At 44.0% G+C, this 23,542-nt stretch overlaps 1 pseudogene; it reads left to right on the forward strand.

The window, feature by feature from the left end:
* LOC118397874 (mediator of RNA polymerase II transcription subunit 23-like) overlaps window positions 1-11,730 on the forward strand; it is a 42,480-nt pseudogene extending 30,750 nt beyond the window's left edge.
* Window positions 11,731-23,542: the final 11,812 nt, after the last annotated feature.

Genomic DNA, 23,542 nt, shown 5'->3' on the forward strand with positions numbered 1-23,542 from the left:
CTCCCTCTATTTTTTATATATACCTCCCTCTCTATCCCTCCCTCTCTTTATATATATACCTCTCTATCCCTCCCTCTTTATATATATACCTCTCTATCCCTCCCTCTCTTTTTTTATATATACCTCTCTATCCCTCCCTCTCTTTATATATATACCTCTCTATCCCTCCCTCTCTTTATATATATACCTCTCTATCCCTCCCTCTCTTTATATATATACCTCTCTATCCCTCCCTCTTTATATATATACCTCTCTATCCCTCCCTCTCTTTATATATATACCTCTCTATCCCTCCCTCTTTTTATATATACCTCTCTATCCCTCCCTCTCTTTTATATATATACCTCTCTATCCCTCCCTCTCTTTATATATATACCTCTCTATCCCTCCCTCTTTATATATATACCTCTCTCTCCCTCCCTCCCTCTTTATATATATACCTCTCTATCCCTCCCTCTCTTTATATATATACCTCTCTATCCCCCCTCTCTTTATATATATACCTCTCTATCCCTCCCTCTCTTTATATATATACCTCTCTTTATCCCCCCCCCCTCTCTTTATATATATACCTCTCTATCCCTCCCTCTCTTTATATATATACCTCTCTATCCCTCCCTCTCTTTATATATATACCTCTCTATCCCTCCCTCTCTTTATATATATACCTCTCTATCCCTCCCTCTCTTTATATATATACCTCTCCCTCCCTCCCTCTCTTTATATATATACCTCTCCCTCTCTCTCCCTCCCTTTTCTTTCTCTCTCCCTCCCTGGCACTTTCTCTCCAATTCTCATCTGTAGGAAAGAATCTGCACCCTCTTTCCCCCACAGAGTTTGAGTGTCAGGAATGAATAAAGCCTTTTCTATTGTAAACCTGCCTGCGCTCTTTACGTCACTACCCAGCAGAGAGTGATGGCTTTCCTCGAGAAGGCAGTCATGGGGGATTTTTGGAGCATTGTGTCAAGCGCCGCACACCGCCATTTGTAATATGATTTACCGCCAGTGGAAGCCTCAGGTATTTTCCAAAGGGGATTTTAATTAAGAAGTGGCTAAAGGCTTTGGAGGTGGAAAGTGTGCTCACTTTCCCAGTGACTTGAAGTCTGGTAATGACTGTCTTGTAATGCATTTGAGCTGCTACAGTAAAACTGTTCTCCTGTTCTCTAAATAGGGCCTGTCTACCAGGAAGCTGGAGCCTGGGGGATTGGGAGATGCCAGTGGTGGTGGTTGTGGTGTGGCCAGGAATGGTGGTAGGAAAGGGTATGCAGGGGGAACTACCACTGGGAAGAGGAAGGGGCTGCTGTGGGCCCCAGGCGCTCTGTCTCTGGATGCTGTTGAGGAACACACACACACACACACACACACACACACACACACACACACACACACACACACACACACACACACACACACACACACACACACACACACACACTAGAGGCAGATGGTGTCAGAAAGCTGTTTGGTGGTTGTTTGGGTTGATGATTGTTTTAAGGGTGCTGATAGTGTTTGAGATAACAGCTTTGCGTTGAATCATGAAATAATCTTGTTATTGACAGATGGCCTTTTGAATTCAGAGGAAGACTAGTAATGATGACTCATGGTAAACAATGAGCCATGTTACAGTACATTATGCCAATTTGACGTGTCTGTGCATTCGTTGTGAGGTGAGGCCATCATCCTGACCAGGCAGTGTGTCCTGTCTTGCCCCAGCGTTCTGGAGAGGATAGGAACGCGGCTCTGGTGGCTCATGTCAGGCCGTTTGCAGACTTTCTGGTTGATGAGTTCTCCACGTTGGCCGGTGGCCAGCAGCTCAACAAGTGTATCGAGATCCTCAACAACATCGTGTGGAAGTACAACATTGTCACGCTGGACAGACTCATCCTGTGCCTGGTAAGGGCATGAACATTATTTATAATAAGGGTTAAATGGAGAAAATCGGACCTCTCTGAAATGAAAATGGATGGCCCTACCTTTAGCTAAATATATTTGAACTAAACCCAGTCTTAACGCTTGGAAACGTGACCCTCCTCTATACCCTAAATAATGAATTTAAACAAAGTGGATAGCAGAGAACATGTCTACTGTTAACCCTCACGTCTTGGACAGACCAGAGCCTTAGATATGCCATTTTATCAACTGTTCTTCATCCTGTGAGTATTACATGGTAACGCAGTAGTTTTCATAGCGTACCGTGGACAAGAGTAGGAATGGAAATATCTCCTTTATAGTAAAAGCCTCACATGAATCTATCATCGTATTTGCTGAGAAAAATATCATTTTATAAAAATGTCATGCAATTCTACGTCATTTGACATATTAGCAGAATCTTTTTTAATGCCACAGAGCAGCCTGGTGACCTAAAGGCCGGAGAGGGAGCACTCGTGACAGTATTTTACAGCATGTTTGCGCTGTTATAGATCACTTTATATAATCGGATTTGTATTACTTTCTTAAACGTCTTATAAGTGGTAGGCCTGTTCTTTTTAGCATTTTCTTTAAGAAAAGGTAGGCCTATGGCATACCCTCTGAAACACCCTCAATTCGAGCCCTGGTTTTAACTTCACAGCTTCTCACTGACTCGGGGTAGGCTCTTTAAAGAGTGCATGGTGGGTGGAGGAATTGACCGATAAATCTATGGATATAGCAGCCTATAGCCTAATTCCGTCTATCAAACAGGTAGGCCTACCTGTTATTTATTAAATAGGAAGAAAGGCTACAATACAAATCTCTCTTTGTTGTTAAAGTCTAATTAAAATGAACCGTTTAAATGAATTATGACTACTCGAATTTACCTACTTAGAGCACCATGAGCTGTCCATTTCTGATTCATTTTTTAATTTAATCTTTGTTTAACTAGGCAAGTCAGTTAAGAACAAATTCTTATTTATTATTATTATTATATTACAATGACGCCTAGGAACAGACAGAGATACACTGACCTGACAGAGACAGGTTAACTGCCTTGTTCAGGGGCAGAACGACAGATGTTTACCTTGTCAGCTCTGGGATTCTATCTAGAAACCTTTCGGTTACTGTCCCAACACTCGGCTACCTGCCGCTCCTACTATGCCACGGCTGCTGTTTCAAGTTTCAGCACCACAGTGTAAGTTACTCAAATTTGAATTATTGTGAAGTCAATAACTCTGATAAATACATCATGGGCAAGAAACATATTGTTAGTTTTATCAAATCAATTCTAGTAGTAGCAAGCTATCAAAATTGACCTCCTGTCTTCCTTCTCATCTTCACGCTCTCCTTCTCAAACAGAACAGAACATGAAGAAGCCTGACATTCGTCCTGAACTGCCACGGTAGGCCTACACAGCATAGCATTGGTTAGGCAGCACACAAAACGTTTTGATCAGCAAGAGCAGAGCAGGCTGGGGCTCTAGATTGGAATATCCATTGCAGTTTGTAATGCAGCCTAGTTGTATTTACACCATCCCAGCAGCGATCTTAGAAATATAACTTGGCTCTGTGCTTCCCCCGAGCATGCATTTTGTAGCCGATAGGCCATGGGTCATTTGATTGAGACCATACTATAGGCGCACTTGATATTGCGAGCCCAGAGGAGAATCAGAGATGAAAAGCTGCATCGGGCACATGTCGATATACACTGAGTATACCAAACATTAGGAACACCCTCCTAATATTGAGTTGCTCTCAGAACAGCCTCAGTTTGTTGGGGGCATGGACTGCATGGACTCTTCTTCTTTAAGGCCAGGCACCACAGGCAAACATGTAGATTTTGCTTCCATCTTTCGATTTTCAGATTTTGGGATATTTTACTATAACTTATAACTACTACTATGACTTCCCTACTTTCATAAAATGTAAAAAAAAAATTGTCAATAATTTAGATAAATACTTGATTTGTATAATTTTATCCCAACTCCACCAACTACACCTAGCATACATTGTGTTCTTGTTAGCATGTTTCATGTAGATATTCAACCACTATTTTTTAAACTCTCCATGTTGAATCATATATCATTCAAAAGCTTGTTTTCCGGAGCATATCGTTAGCCAGTCCATACATGGCGATATGCTTTGTAGATTTAGTGATTTGTGCTGAAATATTAGTAATTTCCTGACATCCGATTGGTTACTGGCATTTAAAGACACTTTCCAGCAACCTGATTGGTTAAAATGCCTCACGTGCGCGCAGCACGTCCTTGTTTGAAAATATCTCTGGCGAAGGATCTACGTAAATAAAGAGAGACAAAATGAGCAAATCTCGAAGAATATACCAACAGTATGTGAATAAAAATAGTTGAGCTCAGTTAGCCAATGCGAGAAAAGCACTGAATGAAAGAAAAAATGAGCCTGATCAGCTGATCGAGGCAGTGGCAGTACAGGGAGATGAGCAAAAGGAGGTTGCCGGCAGCAGCGCGTTGAGACGCAAATGAGTTGAGACGAAGATGACAGCTAGCAGCGGTCAACCAGCCAAAAGTGTCTTTTATTCCACGTCACAATTAAACCAACTTGTACATGATTTAATTTGCCCTACGTGTCTACACACTGGACTGAAAATCACTATTGACCCCACCAACCAGGGATTCTGTCATTCTGCCATGATACAATGTAATGTGCACACTGTGAAGGTGATCGTGATGCATTTAGAAGGAGTGTTTACACTTCCTCCAGGCTGCAGGAGTGCTCCAGGAGAGATGTGGCATTTGACATAAATATGAGGATAGTTCTTCTAGCCCACAAACTTGGACTTGGTTATGCAGCACTTAAGAAAATAAGCAAAGCCCTAGGGATTCCTTCCTTGTGTCTCAGCTCATATCAGAGACATGACAAGAGAGTGACAGGTAAATAAAAGTGGAGTGTAGCCCATTATTATCAGGTGACTTGCTATGTATAGATTTCCTTACTCCAGCAAATGTATTCAAAGTGAATAAACAGAGTGATAGGAAAACATAACTATACAATGAGACAATCACATAGGCCTACATTGCCATATGGCTGTAGCCTACTGTGATTACTGAGAAATTAGCTTTACGTAAAGTAAATACATGCTAATATGCAAATATTTACATAGGGTAACATGCTGATATTTAGTCATGCGGTTATGACAGGAATGTCAACAGACATGATAAGTACCCCCCCCACACTTTAGTTGCAGAGATTCAGAGAGGGATACAGTCAATGCCATCATAGACATAGACATTCTTGTATCCTTTGATGGCACTTTGCACAATAGAGGTTTCACTTCCAACTACGGGATAGGTGTGTGCATAGACATTGCAACAGGTCTAGTGATAGACTATGAGGTGTTGTCTTCATACTGCCATGCATGTGTGATGAAAAGGAAAAGTGGAATTAGTGAGGAGGAGTTCAGAGAATGGAAGGATTCACATGCAGATGACTGTGCTCAAAACTTCTCTGGTTCGAGCAAAGCAATTGAGCAGGAAGCAGCTAAATGCATGTGGGCCAGATCAGTCAGTCGCTACCACTTTCGTTACACCGAGATGCTCTCAGATGGGGACAGTGCTGTATACAATGCAGTTGTCAAATTAGATCCCTACCCAGGCATTGAGATAGGGAAACTAGAATGCATCAATCATGCCCACAAGAGGATGGGAACAGCGCTTCGTAAACTTAGTTCAGAGAAACATTTTGGGGGGACATTTTGTGGCTTGACAGCACCTTGGTGACACTGGAAGCAATCAGAGAGGTGAATGCTAGGCATGTTAGGCATGTTGTGAGAGCTGATGCTGCTTCAACGGAGTGTGCCAAGAGTAGGCACAGGTCCCATGACACAGTCATGAAAGTAAAGCGGCACTAGCAACAACTCAAAGAGGACCTTACATATGGGGCAGGCATAGCTGATTAATGTTCTGCACATTTCAACAGCCATACAAAATCCTTGTATGTGACAAATTGAGCAAAGCGATATGAGAATTTGCCCAAGCTGCATATTTGCCCAACAGACCAGTATTCAAAGCATATGCTCTATTGCTAGAAACAAATGTATTAAACATGCTCATGTATTTATTTGTAAAAGGTATATTTGATGTTTATTTGTCAGTTTTGAAGTGATATATGAATAAGAGTTTAATTAATGTGACAAATGGTCATATTTATGGAAAGTGCATTTGAATTGCATTAGCCTATATTTATCGGCCATTTTCTGAAAATGACATGTTTCCCCTGCGCCAATTCATTCTGCTCAGTCTTCCAAGGACGTACATTCACATTATTCCACACACAGGTTCTTAGATCTTGTAGTCAGACTTTTACAGAGGCTTTTTTAAATATCTTTTGTTGTTTTGATTTTAGGTGGCATTTTATATGTAAATATATGAACAATATGCATCATTCATACATGTAAGTGTTTATCAATATTTTGATAAACTGATCTGTAAAAGTCTGACCATTGAGTGTCTTATCACAATACAAAATTAAAACATTCTGCCTTGAAGCCGTGTTGAAATAAAATTGATTATCGTAATATGCAAATTAGCGCATATTAAAGGAGGTTGTCTCATTTGCATATTTTAATGTTACAATATATCAAACTTGTAATACAATAATATGTTGTATTTATGTATACTTTCAACTGGTAAAGATTCAGTCTGACTAGACTAAATAAGAAAAAAAATCCCTATTAGCCTGTGGTGCCTGGCCTTATCCTGTCTGCTCCCCTTCATCTGCACTGATTGAAAGGATTTAACAAGTGACTAAGGGTCAATAAGGGAATAAGGGACTTACCAGATAAAAGCTGTCATGGAAAGAGCAGGTGTTCTTAATGTTTAGTATTCTCAGTGTATACTGTAGCCTAATAAGCAACTAATTCTAAATTCATCAATTACATGACCCTCTGCTGGACTAGATTTAAAAAAGACTAAACCCTCCCCGGGACTGAAATTTTCCTCCAGGTAACCATTCTGTAAATTTCGATCCATCCCTTAGGATGAGACAAACATATTTAGAACTATGGTCCAGTCATATGTTTGACCTCTATTTAAGTCTTTTGGAAGATTCAATTACATTGTGATAATGTACATTCATATTTCTTTGTTCAATATTAATCTGTGCCGGTTCAGCAGCTATCAAACAATTGTTTAATTCCTTATTAACCTCTCCCTCTTTCCCATTACTTCCCTCACTCATCTCCCCCCTCTTCCCATCTCTCCCTCTCCTCCCCCCTCCTGTCCAGGCCATGAGGAGTCACGAGGGTAACGAGGCCCAGGTCTGCTACTTTATCATCCAGCTCCTCCTCCTCAAGCCCAACGACAACCGCAACCGCGGCTCAGACCTCGTCAAGGAGAATGTCCCCGAACACTGGCTGCAGAGCGACTGACACACCAAACATGACCTACCACAAGGTACCATACTGGCTCCAACTCTGCTGTCTGCTAGCATGAAAAGAGCAGCGTTGCCTGAAAGACAGTTTGAAAGAACCACTAGGCACAGAGTGACTCAAGGCGATAAGAACATGAATGTCAACGGGAGGCCGCTATTGTCCAGCCTGCTCCATTCCCTGTTGACGATTGGTCCTGTTTAAATTTGATATTTACATTGGCTCAACTGTGTTCTCTAACTAAGCACTGGAAATGGGTTGTGACTATTGCTTTGACCACTTACTGTTTTGCTGTTATCAAACATGCTCTTTTAATACATCTTAAAGATGATACAGTTACAGCGTTTGACGTTTCATGTACTTTGAGGGCCAAGCGGAGCATGTAAATCTGCCCATGCAGCATCAGTACCACTACCTGCCCATCTACTTAGGTAACGTGTGCCTCCTTATCCTGCTCGTCTTCAACATTGTCATCTACCGCTTCCTGGAGCTGCTGCCCGGAGATGCTACTGGACCACCTGGGAGGACGTGAGGGAATGGGAGAGGGAATGGTTGTGGTCTGTAGCTTTGATTGTGTACACAGCCTGGTATAGTATGTATTTTCCACAATTCTACACATTTTTCCATGGAGCAGAGATAAATTTCCTGCAATTCTATGCATTTTGCCAAGACTAATACTGTTATTTTGCTCAAACAAAATATATACTGCTAAAGTTATTGTTTTTGGAATTTTAAATTCTCCCTGACTGTCGGGCCATTCCCGAACTGTGACTGGAGGTTCAACGAGTTCCCCAATCCGGCCGCCCACGCCCTGCATGTCACCTGTGTAGAGCTGATGGCCCTGGCAGTGCCCGGCAAGGACATTGGCAACGCTCTGCTCAGCGTCGTCCTCAAGAGGTCAGCATGGTGTCAAGGCTCGTAGGTCGAACAGCGGCTGCTAACCAGTCATTGAGAGGGGGAGAAGTCTGAGAACGGGCTCTAGACTATATAAAATAAAACATATATATATATATATATATATATATATATATACTTAACACATGAAGCTGACTGCACTGTCCTCTTGAAGCATGTGTTAAGTGCTCCCGAGTGGCGCAGTGGTCTAAGACACTGCATCTCAGTGCAAGAGGTGTCACTGCAGTACCTGGTTCAAATCCAGGATGTATCACCTCCAGCTGTGATTTGGAGTCCCATAGGGTGGGGCACAATTGGCCCAGCATCGTCCGGGTTTGTCCAGGGTAGGCTGTCATTGTAAATAAGAATTTGTTCTTAACTGACTTGCCTGGTTAAATAAAAGTCCCTGTTATTATGCAGAAGCATTGTGTGAGGAATGGATGATGAGTCATCTTGAAGTGGTGCTGAATCACTGCAGTGTTAGTTTTCTGCAGAGCTCAGTTAGACCTGTGTGCCCCTCTAGATGACAGTGTCTGTATGTTATATATCTGTGTTGTGTTTTGTTATGTTGTGTGTGGATTGGCCTCCTGATGTCATGTGCCTTTTAACAGCCAACTGCTGTTGCCTCGGGGGAACATAAGTGCCTGGATGAACGCTGGTGATCACTGCCTTGCCTGTAAGATTCCTCTCTAATCACGCACACATTCACGCACCCACACACACACACACTTTGTTATAGATCAGGAATGTTGTTCATGGCATACAGCAAACTTGTTTTTCCCCATTCGCATGATCAAGTTTCAACTATCCATGAAAGACAAGGTCCATAAATTGTGGTATTTTATTGCTCAATGTGAAATTCTGGGCAGTTAGACAAGAGTGATGGCTTTACCCAAATAAGCATTACTTCATCTGTCCTCCAGACTCCCGTCTGAATGCTTCTCTAAAGTCTGAAAAGAAGTGAGCTTAACGTTGTATGTTTTCCTCTCTAGGAGCCTTACTGGGTGGTCCTGCAGGACCGTATTATGAGTGTTCTGGGCAGCCCATGCCTCACATCAGAGACTGAGTGGGAAGGGTACCCCTTCGCACTTCTGGACCGCCTGCCACCAGTCTTACTCTTAGATGTACTGCAGCTACGTGCTGGCCCTAGCCAACACCATCTGGCACCACTCCAGCATTGGACAGCTCTCCCTCATACCCAAGGAAGACGCACTAGTAGCCCCTGATTAGCTGTTTTCCACCCCTCTAGTCCTGGTACCAGCTGCCCACTGATTAGCTGTTTTCCACCCTCTAGTCATTTACATTACATTTTACATTTAAGTCATTTAGCAGACGCTCTTATCCAGAGCGACTTACAAATTGTACCAGTAGCCCCCTGATTAGCTCTTTTCTACCCCTCTAGTCCTGGTACCAGCTGCCCCCTGATTAGCTGTTTTCCACCCCTCTAGTCCTGGTACCAGTAGCCCCTGATTTGCTGTTTTCCACCCCTCTAGTCCTGGTACCAGTAGCCACTGATTAGCTGTTTTCCACCCCTCTAGTCCTGGTACCAGCTGCCCCCTGATTAGCTGTTTTCCACCCCTCTAGTCCTGGTACCAGTATCCCCCTGATTAGCTGTTTTCCACCCCTCTAGTCCTGGTACCAGCTGCCCCCTGATTAGCTGTTTTCCACCCCTCTAGTCCTGGTACCAGCTGGCAGGACTGCTGCCTCCCAGGCCCAGTTTAGGCTTAGCTCAGCAGGGCCTCTCATCTAGCCTGGGAAAATCTCCCCCATAACTGTGTGTTCAGGCCTTGTTCAGGCCTCGCTGGACTCCCTAAAGTGTCAGCAAGTGCCTTTCCTGCTCCGACGGACAGTCATGTGAAATGACAGCAGAGCTATGGCCTGCTGAGATTACATTACTGTAAAGCAGATGGAAATGCCATCAGTGTGGGCCGTGATGTGTGGGAGGGCGGAACATGAGACATGGGAGATCTCAGCGGGCACCGCAGCATTCTGACGGCAGAGCCCGGTGATGAGACACCCCTAGTGGCACAGGCAGCCGAGTGTGTACGCCTCACACTGACGCTTCTGAAACACAGAACACACATGGCTCTCGCTCTGGAAGACCTGTATATACACACACACACACACACGCACACACACACACACACACACACACACACACACACACACACACACACACACACACACACACACACACACACACACACACACACACACACACACACACACACACACACACACACACACACACACACACACACACACACACACACACACACACACACACCTGGGATCCATCTTGACATCTGCAAACACACTCTGACGCTTTTGTTCTGCTGTACATCTGGTTTATTATCAGCTGTCTGTGCATTCAGAAAAACCTGTAGTTTATCTTTCAAATTCAGTGCCTCCATTGTCTTCTTCCATTTGCACACAGCTCTCACAGTGAGCCTTAGTCACTTAGCATCGGGTCCTTGGCTTTACAAAGCCTTTCATTAAGTTCTGTAGAAATGTTTTTGTCCTTTTCTCCTCCTTCCCCATATGTCTTTGAGAGAGCAGTCCATTCTCTCCTCTTCAGTCTCTATCTTTCTCTAGGAGACGTCTAATATCTCCTCTCTCCTCCCTCCCCAGGTTCCTGTCTGAGGTGCTGAAGCCCCTAGTAAACACAGAGTTCCAACTCCTCTATGTGGACCACCTGGTGGGGCCCTTCCTCCAGCGCTTCCAACAGGAGAGGACCCACTGCATGCTGGAGGTCCATTTCTGTCCATATATCCCCCCTCCTTTCCTCCCCCATATCCCAGTATAACCTGAATACACCATACAATCCCACACAAAAGGCCTGTAAATGAAATTCCCTTTCACACTCCCTCGACCATTAGAGAGAATAGAACTGATGGTGGGTGTGTGGGTGGGTACATATATGTGTGTGTGTGTCCACGTGCCGTGTGTGTGCACATTTGTATGTGTGACATGTGCGTGTGGCCCTGAGGTAAGTCCCAGGGCTGGTCCCCCATCTCCAGGTTTAACCTCAAGAAAATGAACAATAGTTTGGAAGATTAAAGGGGGATTAGCTGGCTCAGGGAGAAATCCTGTTATTTGCGGAGAGCAGAGAGGGAGAGTTAAGGTCCTTGGTATTGGCTCCTCTCCCCAGCGGCGGTGTCTCTTCCCTGGGCTGCGCTGTGGCTTCCCATTAATCTGCAGTGCTTCTGTTGACCAGCCTGCCACCCCCTGGACAGCTCATTGACAAAAATAGCCATTCTTAGAATTTCTTCGGTTTTTCACTCGAGCATTGTGTTCATGAGACGTGCGACACACCATCGCCATTCAATCAGTGACTGATTTGCCTGTTCCTTTCTTAAAGATCTATGTTGTGAATCGCAGATTGGAGTGACGTTCCATGAGATGCTGCAGACTGTGGACCAACACAGTCAACATCTGTCCTTCGTGGACCCCATCTGTGACTTCCTCTACCACATCAAGTACATGTTCACCGGAGACAGCCTCAAAGGCCAGGTACAGTAAGAGCAATACTGTGTGCTGTACCTTGTCCTGTAAATGTATGCTCACTTGTTTCTGTCCAGTCCTGCATTTGTCCAGCCTCTCCTCGCCTTCTCTAATTATATTGTCAACACCCCAAATAAAAATATATATAATTTGTTTGTCCTCCAAACATTTCCTCTTGCATTTAGCTTTGATGTCACTCTGCAGCGTCCCACTTCATTTCAGTGTCTGAAGCTGGAGTTGGCGTCTCTCCTCAGTAGAAGTGGAGCAGAGATTAGTTGAATTCTCCTCCCTCCTCAGTCCTCGGATTGAGAGCCCAGCTTATCCCTCGTATTTCCTAGTGTTGAGTGTCTAATGTTAAGAGCCTACTAATGTGTGTGTGTGTTCCCAGAAGATCATCATGGCCACGAGACGCAGCATCTGGCCACGAGACGCAGCTATCACCCACAGCAGCAAGATGGAGCCTGTAGCCGCCAGTGTTCCCCAACCCTCCTCCTCTGTCCTCACTTGACCCCCAGAGCAACCACAGCCCCTCCATCCTCCCCTGTCTTTAGCCCAGTAACACACCCACACCAAGGGAGGAGTCTACAAGCACCATGGCCGTGGTCCCATTGACACCAGCTGACACCAGCTGAAGTATTGAGATGGACACACTCCATGAATGTGTAGGTCAGGGTTGCAGACAGACAATATGATCCCGAGAGTCTGGTCTCCTGAGAGTGACCATGCAACGACTCAGTGCTGTGGTGTGTTTTGCTAGCACAGACTGGAATATGTTCTGGGATTCATCCAATGGCATTGAGGAGTATACAACCTCAGTCAGTCACCACCTTCATCAATAAGTGCATCGACGACGTTGTCCCCACAGTGACCGTACGTACATATCCCAACCCGAAGCCATGGATTACAGGCAACATTCGCATCGAGCTAAAGGCTAGAGCTGCCGCTTTCAAAGAGTGGGACACTAATCCGGACCTTTATAAGAAATCCCATTATGCCCTCAGACGAACCATCAAACATGCAAAGCGTCAATACAGGATTAAGATTGAATCCTACTACACGGGTTCTGATGCTCGTCGGTTCTACACCGGTTCTACAAAGGGAAACCCAGATGCGAGTTGCCCAGTGATGCAAGCCTACCAGACAAGCTAAATGCCTTTTATGCTCGATTCGAGGCAAGCAACACTGAAGTATGCACTAGAGCACCATCTGTTCTGGATGACTGTTTATAACGCTCTCGGTAGCCAATGTGAGCAAGACCTTTAAACAGGTCAACATTCCCAAAGCCGCGGGGCCAGATGGATTACCAGGATGTCTACACAAAGCATGCGCGGACCAACTGGCAAGTGTCACACTGACATTTTCAACCTCTCCCTGACGGAGTCTGTAATACCTACATGTTTCAAGCATACCACCATAGTCCCTGTGCCCAAAGAAGCGAAGGTAACCTGCCTAAATGAATACTGCCCCATAGCACTCACGTCGGTAGCCATTAAGTGCTTTGAAAGGCTGGTCATGGCTTACATCAACAGCATCCTCCCAGATACCCTAGACCCACTCAAATTTGCATACCGCCCCAACAGATCCACAGATGACGCAGTCTCAATCACACTCCACACTGCCCTTTCCCACCTGGACAAAAGGAACACCTTTGTGAGAATGCTGTTAATTGACTATAGCTCAGCGTTCAACACCATAGTGCCCACAAAGCTCATCACTAAGCTAAGGACCCTGGGACTAAACACCTCCATCTGCAACTGGATCCTGGACTTCCTGACAGGCCACCCCCAGGTGGTAAGGGTAGGTAACAACATGTCTGCAACGCTGATCCTCAACACTGGGGCCCCTAAGGGGTGTGTACTTAGTCCCCACCGGTACTCCCTGTTCACCCACGATCGTGTGGCCAAACATGACTCCAAAACCATCATTAAGTTTGCTGACGACACAACACTGGTAGGCCTGATCACCAACAACGATGAGACAGCCTATAGGGAGGAGGTCAGAACTGGCAGTGTGGTGCCAGGACAGCAACCTCTCCCTCAATGTGAGCAAGACAAAGGAGCTGATCGTGGACTATGGTAAAAAGGCTGGCAGAACAGGCCCCCATTATCAGACAGGGCTGTAGTGGAGCAGGTCGAGAGGTTCAAGTTCCTTGGTGTCCACATCACCAACAAACTATCATGGTCCAAACACACCAAGACAGTCATGAAGAGGGCACGATAACACCTTTTCCCCCTCAGAAGACTGAAAATATTTGGCATGGGACCCCAGAAAGTTCTACAGCTGCACCATCGAGAGCATCCTGACCGGTTGCATCACCGCCTGGTATGGCAACTGCTCGGCCTCTGACCATAAGGCGCTACAGATAGTAGTGCGTACGGCCCAGTACATCACTAGGGCCAAGCTTCCTGCCATCTAGGACCTATATAATAGGCGGTGTCAGAGGAAAGCCCATAAAATTGTCAGAGACTCCACTCACCCAAGTCATAGACTGTTTTCTCTGCTATTGCACGGCAAGCGGTACCTGAGCGCCAAGTCTAGGACCATTTGGCTCCTTAACAGCTTCTTCCCCCAATCCATAAGAGTACTGAACAATTAATAAAATTGCCACCAGACTATTTACAATGACCCCCCCCCCCATTTGTTTTGTACACTGCTGCTACTCACTGTTTATTATCTATGCATAGTCACTTCACCCCTACATACATGTACAAATGACCTCAACTAACCTGTACCCCCACACACTGACTTGGTACCTTTTATATAGCTTAGTTATTGTTATTTTGTGTAACGTTTTATTATTTTTTACTTTAGTTTATTTGGTAAATATTTTCTTAACTCTTATTGAACTGCACTGTTGGTTAAGGGCTTGTAAGCATTTCACAGTAAGGTCTACCATCTACCGTATTCGGCTTATGTGACAAATAAAGTTTGATTTGATTTGTTCCAAAGCTTTAAAACAGCCAGTCAGTCCAAACACAACCGAGCGCAACCAGACACAGACTTGAACTGTTACACATCACAGACATTCACTTTTTATAACCTTTAGCTTTATAGTACTTTTTTTAATAGATCTTGTTGAGGAGTGTATTGGAAAAAGACAAGTGTTTCCTCTGCAATCATTGGTCTCCTAGTGTGTATATAAAAGACGAGGGTTGATGTCTGCTTCTCTGCTCTGTTATTGCTCTTCCTTTGTAATAACATGAGACGGTCCAGTGCCTTGTGACTCCTCACTTAATCATGAAAGAGGTGGTTTATGTTGTATTTTTCACATTAAATTATAATAATGAAAATGTCTTAGTACCCTGTAGTCTGTGTTGGATTGTTGTTTGTCTGATCATCTGTGTTATTCTGTACTGAGCTCTGTAGAAAGTATCTGTAGTCTGTCAGCTCAGGACCTCTGCCAGATGTCTGTACAGATGTATGATCTTAATTTGATCACCCTGTTGCAGGATAACTTTGTAGTGTGCTTGAGATTTAAAAAAGCTTCTGAAGTTTGTAATTTCACTTCGAAATGTCAGACTTGATATTTCCTTACAAAAACATTTATCAACCCCTACAAAAGTGTCCATTAAATATAATCCACATACTTCACGTTTCCTTTTGTTGCAGGATTATTTTCCTGCTGTAGCAAACTGTCTCAAATTCTTACATCTGTATGTTGATGCACAAACACTAAGGTCAGAACAGGGTCAACAACTCACTGTTCTTTAAACACAAACTGACTGGAGAGGCTTAGTGTGTTAACAACACCATCTCCACATGATTGGAGTGAGTCAATCCGCTCATAGTGAGATGTGTGAAAACATGAGAATGGATTTGAATGTATATTGATTGACTGGTTCTGAGGATGCTCTAGAACTCCTCGAGCAGAATAAGAAGCTGTCAAGTGGATTTGACTGAATTATCGTAATTAACCTTGTCACTTGTGTTCCCTCTCCGGCATCTAGGTCATCAGGCTACTCGTTAGGACGCACACCTGTCACCAGCGGTTCACGCATAATGACACTCACCTGGACTCCATCTTGATTACCTGGCCTTTATGTCACTCCCTTTGGTTTCTTCCCCAGTCCTCATTGTTTCTGTTTTATGTCGGTGTGCTGTTTGTTTCTTGTTTTGTTCATTTCTGAATTAAATATATTCACTCCCTGAACCTGCTTCCCAACTCTCAGCGTACATTGTTACAAACCTCTTGTGGATTCTCTTGTCTAGTCCTTCGAAGGTGTTTCATATAGTAATCTCTTACACATAGAAACAACTGCAATGTTGCTAGTGTTTTCTGTGCCTGTGTTTATTTGATTTACCAGGTGTGATAAGTCAGAAAAGTCCATTAGATGTGTTATGCAAAGCACACACCTTTATATCTCCCATAAATTAATGTACAATTTGGGTCAATCATACCTTATCACTGCCTGCCTGCTGTATTCAGTGCCGGTAGCTTTTTTTCAATAACTTGTCAGACATCGACAGTAAATTAGGTGTTGCTGCTAAAGCAGACATGACCAAGTTGGAGATGGGGCTCTGACAAACAGAATGACAGCACTAGCAGTCAGTGGGGGGGATGTGTGATTTCATGTCAGCACTGTTGCAAGGCCTGTGCCAACTGGAATGGAAGTCATTTTAGATGGGTACCATGTACAGTATGAGTGGTAGTTCTTTCAGAAAGAGTATATGATAGCAACGTTTTGGGAACGAGTCCAGTGTTCATTAAGACGCACAAGGCTACTCTCTCCTAAGGGAGCCTTTCACTGTCCAATGACACTAATGTCACATTGGAATAGGAAATGAACTTATAGACGAGTGGAATAGGGTAATCAACTTTTATGTATTTACTTAACCTTAGTAATTCATTTCCATGCCCTAGGATTCTTATAGACACGCATACTGAGTGACAGGCGTTTTGCTGAGTGATGACATCTAACTGGTGCTGTAGGGGCGGGCCAAGGGGTTGTGAGCGTTACACTGCATTGTGAAATCTCGACCAATCACAGCAGGCACCGCATCACTCCATTTTTTGTTTTATACTGCATAGGCAAGTGATGCGTGCTTATGGAAACTCGCAAGAATTGATTTGCCAATCAAAAGGTTGGGCTTGACCAAAAAGCCCAGGCCTAGTGCAATGTTATATGGATTATGCGATTCGCATAATCTACAGAAAGAAATCGATTTTATAAAGAGGTTTCAGAAAGCTGTCAACTGCTGCCCTGAATGATGTATAAAGAATAAGATCATTGTAATTATGGTACTGTATGCAATGACACTAATTTAAAGATGCTCTTGATAAAAAACTGGGGCAGTGTATTTTCTATCATGCCTCTAGCACTTGTTGATATAAATTTATTTAGCTGAGTATATGGTTTTACATTTTTTCTCTCCCATCTTTCCAGTTGGAAACTGGAGAAATATAGTAGCTGAGACCAGCATCCCCCAACTGATGGACAAATTTGGCCCGCAGGTGGTTTAATTCCCCCCTCCTCCCCCCTAAAGTTTTCTAAGCCAAAAAAAACATACATTTTTAGATTTTCATTGTTGGACACATCAGACTGTAAAAACACCAGGAAATCAGCTCCAAGTGATTTACATTTTGGAAATCTGTTCCCAAGTATTCCCATGTATAATAGAGAGACACGTGAAATGCATCAAGTGGTTGCTGATGCTGAAGCTCAGTAAAAAAGCAGCATACTGTGGAGTCCTGGAGGACAGTGGCAAAGCACTAATGGTTTATCAGTGTTCACACGTCATACATTCCTGAACTAACCCTTACAGTATCTATTCTCCCAGTTGCCCTTCCAGATCGTTCACCCCACATGACTTTTGATGGCTGTCTATATTATTATATACAGTATCAATATACTATTGATGGCTATGTAAAAGGTGGCAATGGGCTCCCATCGATACAAATGATCACTGAGATGCTTAGCCTACGTACCGGGGTATTTGTCATCTGAGATGTGGAGGGGTTTAAGTTACTCACATCCTCTCAAATGTTTTGTATGCCCCTGGGGATCTATTTGCATAATTATTGTATCATCATATTTATGTCCCTGGATAACCACACAATAGTTTATTTGGCATCAATGGTTTGTTGTTTGGATTTGATAATATGTAGCTGCTGGGTGACATTAATCGAGTTATTCTCAGGAAGTATGATAATAAAATAATTTGGGAAAAGACGATATAGAAATACACGTTAAAGGCAACACAGGCCAATCGAATTTCGCTTGCTCATGATACATCTAATTAATGAGAATAGATGTTACGTTAGGTTAAGATTTCTACTTTTGGAATTATCTAAAGAAAGTGTCACTAATAAATAAGTACACAAAGTCTTCCAGTAGCAGAACTTACTCTCTCCTACACAACCAGGATGCCCAAACAAATATTGTCCTTTACAGAGAGTCTTGGCTTGGTTACTGTGGAGAGACAGGGCCAAGTCTTCAGCTCCCACGTCACCTCTACTTCCTGTTAATGGTTCCAAGGGCCTGCCATTGGTGGACTGCTGCAGTTGCCATGGTCACAATGACCAGCCAGACCTTTCAGACCAGACCAGAGATCCAATGTGACTCCAGGGAGCCTGAGGGAGAGAGCGAGGGCAAAAATAAGGAGGAAGAACTGAAGAGGGAGGGAGAAAGGGAGGTAGTGGGGACAGTCTGGGTAAGGTGCTTTGCAGCTTCCTGTGTCCAGAGGATCAGGCCCTTTCTGTAGGGTCGCACAGGTGCTACAATAAACATGATTGCTTTCAGTAATCCCTGGTTCAAGCCGAGCCGGTCAATTAAACAAGTGATGCTACTTGTACGAGGGCTGAAAGTTTATGTTCTGTTGAAGGGAACAGGCTAAACATAAGATTGTTTTTGTTCTTTATTCCAAAATGAAAAACAACCGTTTGTTTTTCTGGAAGTGCATGCTGTGTCTGATGCTTGATTGTAGGCTGCACTGTAATTACTGCTATACCCCCCACCTATTCAGTTGCCGTTAACAGCTACAGTGCCAAAACATTCTGTTATATTATAAAGTGGAATTAAAATGGATTTAATTGTAATTTTTTTGTCAACGATCTACACAAAATACTCATCAAAGTGGAAGAAAAATTTGAACATTTGTAAAAATATAAATTTAAAAAGTCATAATTTTACAACAAAAACCCAGAATATATATTGATTAGGTAGTGTTCAACCCACTGAGTCAATACATGTTCGAATCACCATTGGCAGTGATTAAAGCTGTGAGTCTTTCTGGGTCTCTAAGGAGGACCGAGCACGCGCCCATTCTCATCGACGGGGCTGGAGTGGAGCAGGTTGAGAGCTTCAAGTTCCTTGGTGTCCACATCACCAACAAACTATCATGGTCCAAACACACTAAGACAGTTTTGAAGAGGGCACGACAAAGACTATTGCCCCTCAGGAGACTGTTACAGGAATTAAATTCCTATATGTTTTAATACTCAATTAAAATTAAACACTGTCAATTCCTAATAATTTGTAAGGCTCTTATTTGCATAAAATGGACAGAGACCAGTCTCAAAATCAATCAGCAGCGTTTATTCTCGAGAGTACTGAACATGATACAGTTTACCACAGGTTATAAACTGAAAATGACGTCATTAGTTTTCGTACTACCCCGTCTCATCTCCACTCCAGTACAATGGCTGTATAGTTCTCAAGCCTTCCCACATCGTCTCTCCCAACTTAGATAATTTATGACCCGAGCCAAGGTCTGCCTGTGTAGATAAGCATTCTAGCCAGTCTGATGATAAATTCATTCATTTCTACCAAGGAACAGACAGTCATTGTTCTACTTCTTGATTATAATTACACACATTATATTCAGTACTAGGATAAAAATAAAATTCATACATATACAGTAACATAATAGTACTCTGATTAGTCAGTCCTGATTGAAATGTATACATAATTAGTCATTATTGATAAAGAAATCCCTTAACAGAGACTGAAAAGATTTGGCATGGGTCCTCAGATCCTCAAAAGTTTTTACAGCTGCACCATCGAGAGTATCCTGACTGGTTGCATCACTGCCTGGTATGGCAACTACCTGGTATGGCAACTGCTCGGCCTCCTACCGCAAGGCACTACAGAGGGTAGTGCGCACGGCCCAGTACATCAATGGGGCCAAGCTTCCTGCCATCCAGCACCTCTATACCAGGCGGCATCAGAGGATGGCCCTAAAAATTGTCAAAGACTCCAGTCACCCTAGTCATAGACTGTTCTCTCTGCTACTGCATGGCAAGCGGTACCAGAGCGCCAAGTCAAGGTCCAAAAGGCTTCTTAACAGCTTCTACCCCCAAGCCATAAGGCTCCTGAACAGCTAATCAACAGCCTTGGTTTCTCAAATGACTGCTTCGCCTGGTTCACCAACTACTTATCAGATAGAGTTCATTGTGTAAAATTGGTGGGCATGTTGTCCGGACTCCTGGCAGTCTCTATGGGGGTGCCACAGGGCTCAATTCTTGGGCCGACTCTTTTCTCTGTATACATCAATGATGTCGCTCTTGCTGCTGGTGATTCTCTGATCCACCTCTATGTAGACGACACCATTCTGTATACTTCTGGCCCTTCTTTGGATACTGTGTTAACTAACCTCCAGACAGGCTTCAATCAAATCAAATCAAATCAAATTTATTTATATAGCCCTTCGTACATCAGCTGATATCTCAAAGTGCTGTACAGAAACCCAGCCTAAAACCCCAAACAGCAAACAATGCAGGTGTAAAAGCACGGTGGCTAGGAAAAACTCCCTAGAAAGGCCAAAACCTAGGAAGAAACCTAGAGAGGAACCGGGCTATGTGGGGTGGCCAGTCCTCTTCTGGCTGTGCCGGGTAGAGATTATAACAGAACATGACCAAGATGTTCAAATGTTCATAAATGACCAGCATGGTCAAATAATAATAAGGCAGAACAGTTGAAACTGGAGCAGCAGCACAGTCAGGTGGACTGGGGACAGCAAGGAGCCATCATGTCAGGTAGTCCTGGGGCACGGTCCTAGGGCTCAGGTCCTCCGAGAGAGAGAAAGAAAGAGAGAATTAGAGAGAGCATATGTGGGGTGGCCAGTCCTCTTCTGGCTGTGCCGGGTGGAGATTATAACAGAACGTGGCCAAGATGTTCAAATGTTCATAAATGACCAGCATGGTTGAATAATAGTAAGGCAGAACAGTTGAAACTGGAGCAGGAGCATGCCCAGGTGGACTGGGGACAGCAAGGAGTCCTCATGTCAGGTAGTCCTGGGACATGGTCCTAGGGCCCAGGCCAGTTGAAACTGGAGCAGCAGCATGGCCAGGTGGACTGGGGACAGCAAGGAGTCATCATGTCAGGTAGTCCTGGGGCATGGTCCTAGGGCTCAGGTCCTCCGAGAGAGAGAAAGAAAGAGAGAAGGAGAGAATTAGAGAACGCACACTTAGATTCACACAGGACACCGAATAGGACAGGAGAAGTACTCCAGATAAACAAACTGACCCTAGCCCCCCGACACATAAACTACTGCAGCATAAATACTGGAGGCTGAGACAGGAGGGGTCAGGAGACACTGTGGCCCCATCCGAGGACACCCCCGGACAGGGCCAAACAGGAAGGATATAACCCCACCCACTTTGCCAAAGCACAGCCCCCACACCACTTCAATGACATACAACTCTCCTTCAGTGGCCTCCAACTGCTCTTAAATGCAAATAAAACTAAATGCATGCTGCCTGCACCTTCCTGCCCGTTTAGCATCACTACTCTGGACGGTTCTGACTTAGAATATGTGGACAATTACAAATACCTAGATGTCAGGTTAGACTGTAAACTCTCCTTCCAGACTCACATTAAGCATCTGTGGAAGGACCACCAGAGGGCAGGCTGGGCTCATGGATATTAGCCCAACAAGGCATGGGAGACAAGGTAACCAGAGGCAATTAAGCACAGCTGACGGTACTAATGACATACTCTCCTTCCCCTATAAGAGAGAGAATGGAACCAGCAGAGAGGGGGGAAACTATCTCTGGAAGATGGCCACCGAGAGAGAGGAGCTATCCAGGAAGAACCACTAAGACGGTGACAATCCCGTGACTTTTTGTTGTAGCTTAAAAATAATCCTATTGTGTTCTTGTTTTATCTGGAGAAGAAGATGTATGTTTTTTTTCCTTGGAAGATTTTCATTGATTATGTTGAAATGTTTTTGTGGACCAAATGCCCTCAATAGAGAACTGTGTTAAATCAAGAAAACCTACTCCTGACTCGTTTATTCCACCTTCCCGCTTTAGAGTGACGCCCAATTACTTGGTCCGCTCACACATCTCAAATCCAAAATTAAATCTAGAATCAGCTTCCTATTTCGCAACAAAGCATCCTTCACTCATGCTGCCAAACATACCCTCGTAAAACTGACTATCCTACCGATCCTTGACTTCGGCGATGTCATTTACAAAATAGCCCCCAACACTCTACTCAGCAAATTGGATGCAGTCTATCACAGTACCATCCGTTTTGTCACCAAAGCACCATAGTCTACCCACCACTTTCTGAAGGCACTGTACATCATTATTACATTATTTCCCTTGCAATTGTATTTTATCAAGTATGTTTACATCGACTGCATCTGAAAATGGAATGCATTCGTAGTCCCTGTTATTCTCCCAGCAGGCTACAAAAAGCTCTTTCTCCAAATGCCACGCTCACTCGTCTGAGAATTAACGATACGGTGTGCCAGACAGACCTGTTGTTGGAAACCTGCTCAGAAGGCTGATGGGGCATCCATGACTGTCTAATCTGACCTGACCCTGCCCTTGCCTTTCCCCAGCCTGCACCAGACTCTCAGCCTTTGCCTCAGCCTTTCCCCAGCTTCTCAGACACTCAGCACCTGCCCCCAGGCCATTAGCCCCAGCCTCTCAGGCTTCTCAGCTCTCCAGTTTCTCAGATGCTCAGCCTCAGGACCCCAGCCTTTCCCCAGCCCGATCCCCTCCATCTGCTGCCTTGCGTTCTGCCCCTGGGACTCCTGATGAATAGTAATCAGGCCAGAGCTGTCATTAAATACTGGAGAGACAGCCAGCCCTACTCTGGATGACAGGATGGCCATTAATTACGTGACACAGTCACAAATGGCACAAATCAATGAGCTGCAGATGTGAGACGGATGCCAGGAAATATGCATAAAATGTTTTCCCAGAGTGCATCACCATACGTCAACGTTTCATGGCTTTAGCTTTTTCCTGCTGTGTTCAATCAATGCCATTTCCATATTATTCCTGTTTTCTTTCCGGCCATACCACTCTCAATGCATGTAACAAGTTGACAATGAGTTACGTTGATATACACTGAGTATACAAAACATTAACATGACAGACTGACCAGGTGAATCCAGGTGAAAGCTATTATCCCTTATTGATGTCACATCTACTTAAAATCAGAGTAGATGAAGGGGAGGATTTTTAAGCCTTGAGACAACTGAGACATGGATTGTGTATGTGTGCCATTCAGAGGGTGAATGGGAAAGACAAACAATATAAGTGCCTTTGAACGGGGTAGTAGGTGCCAGGTGCACCAGTTTGTGTCAAGAACTGCAACACTGCTGGGTTTTCCTGTGTGTATCAACAATGGTCTCCCACCCAAAGGACATCCAGACAACTGTGGGAATCATTGGTGTCAACATGGGCCAGTATCCCTGTGGAACGCGTTCAACACCTTGTAGAGCCCATGTCCCAACGAATTGAGGCTGTTCTGAGGGCAAAAGGTGTTCCTAATGTTTATTATATTCAGTGTAGATAATTGATTTGCAGTCACTATTTGAAATAGGAAATTGTTAAGCCTCTACAAGAGGGAGGCACAGTTGTAATTTCCTAAAC

This window comes from Oncorhynchus keta, chromosome 19 (genome assembly GCF_023373465.1).
Source record: "Oncorhynchus keta strain PuntledgeMale-10-30-2019 chromosome 19, Oket_V2, whole genome shotgun sequence".
In the NCBI taxonomy this organism is placed as follows: Eukaryota; Metazoa; Chordata; class Actinopteri; order Salmoniformes; family Salmonidae; genus Oncorhynchus; species Oncorhynchus keta.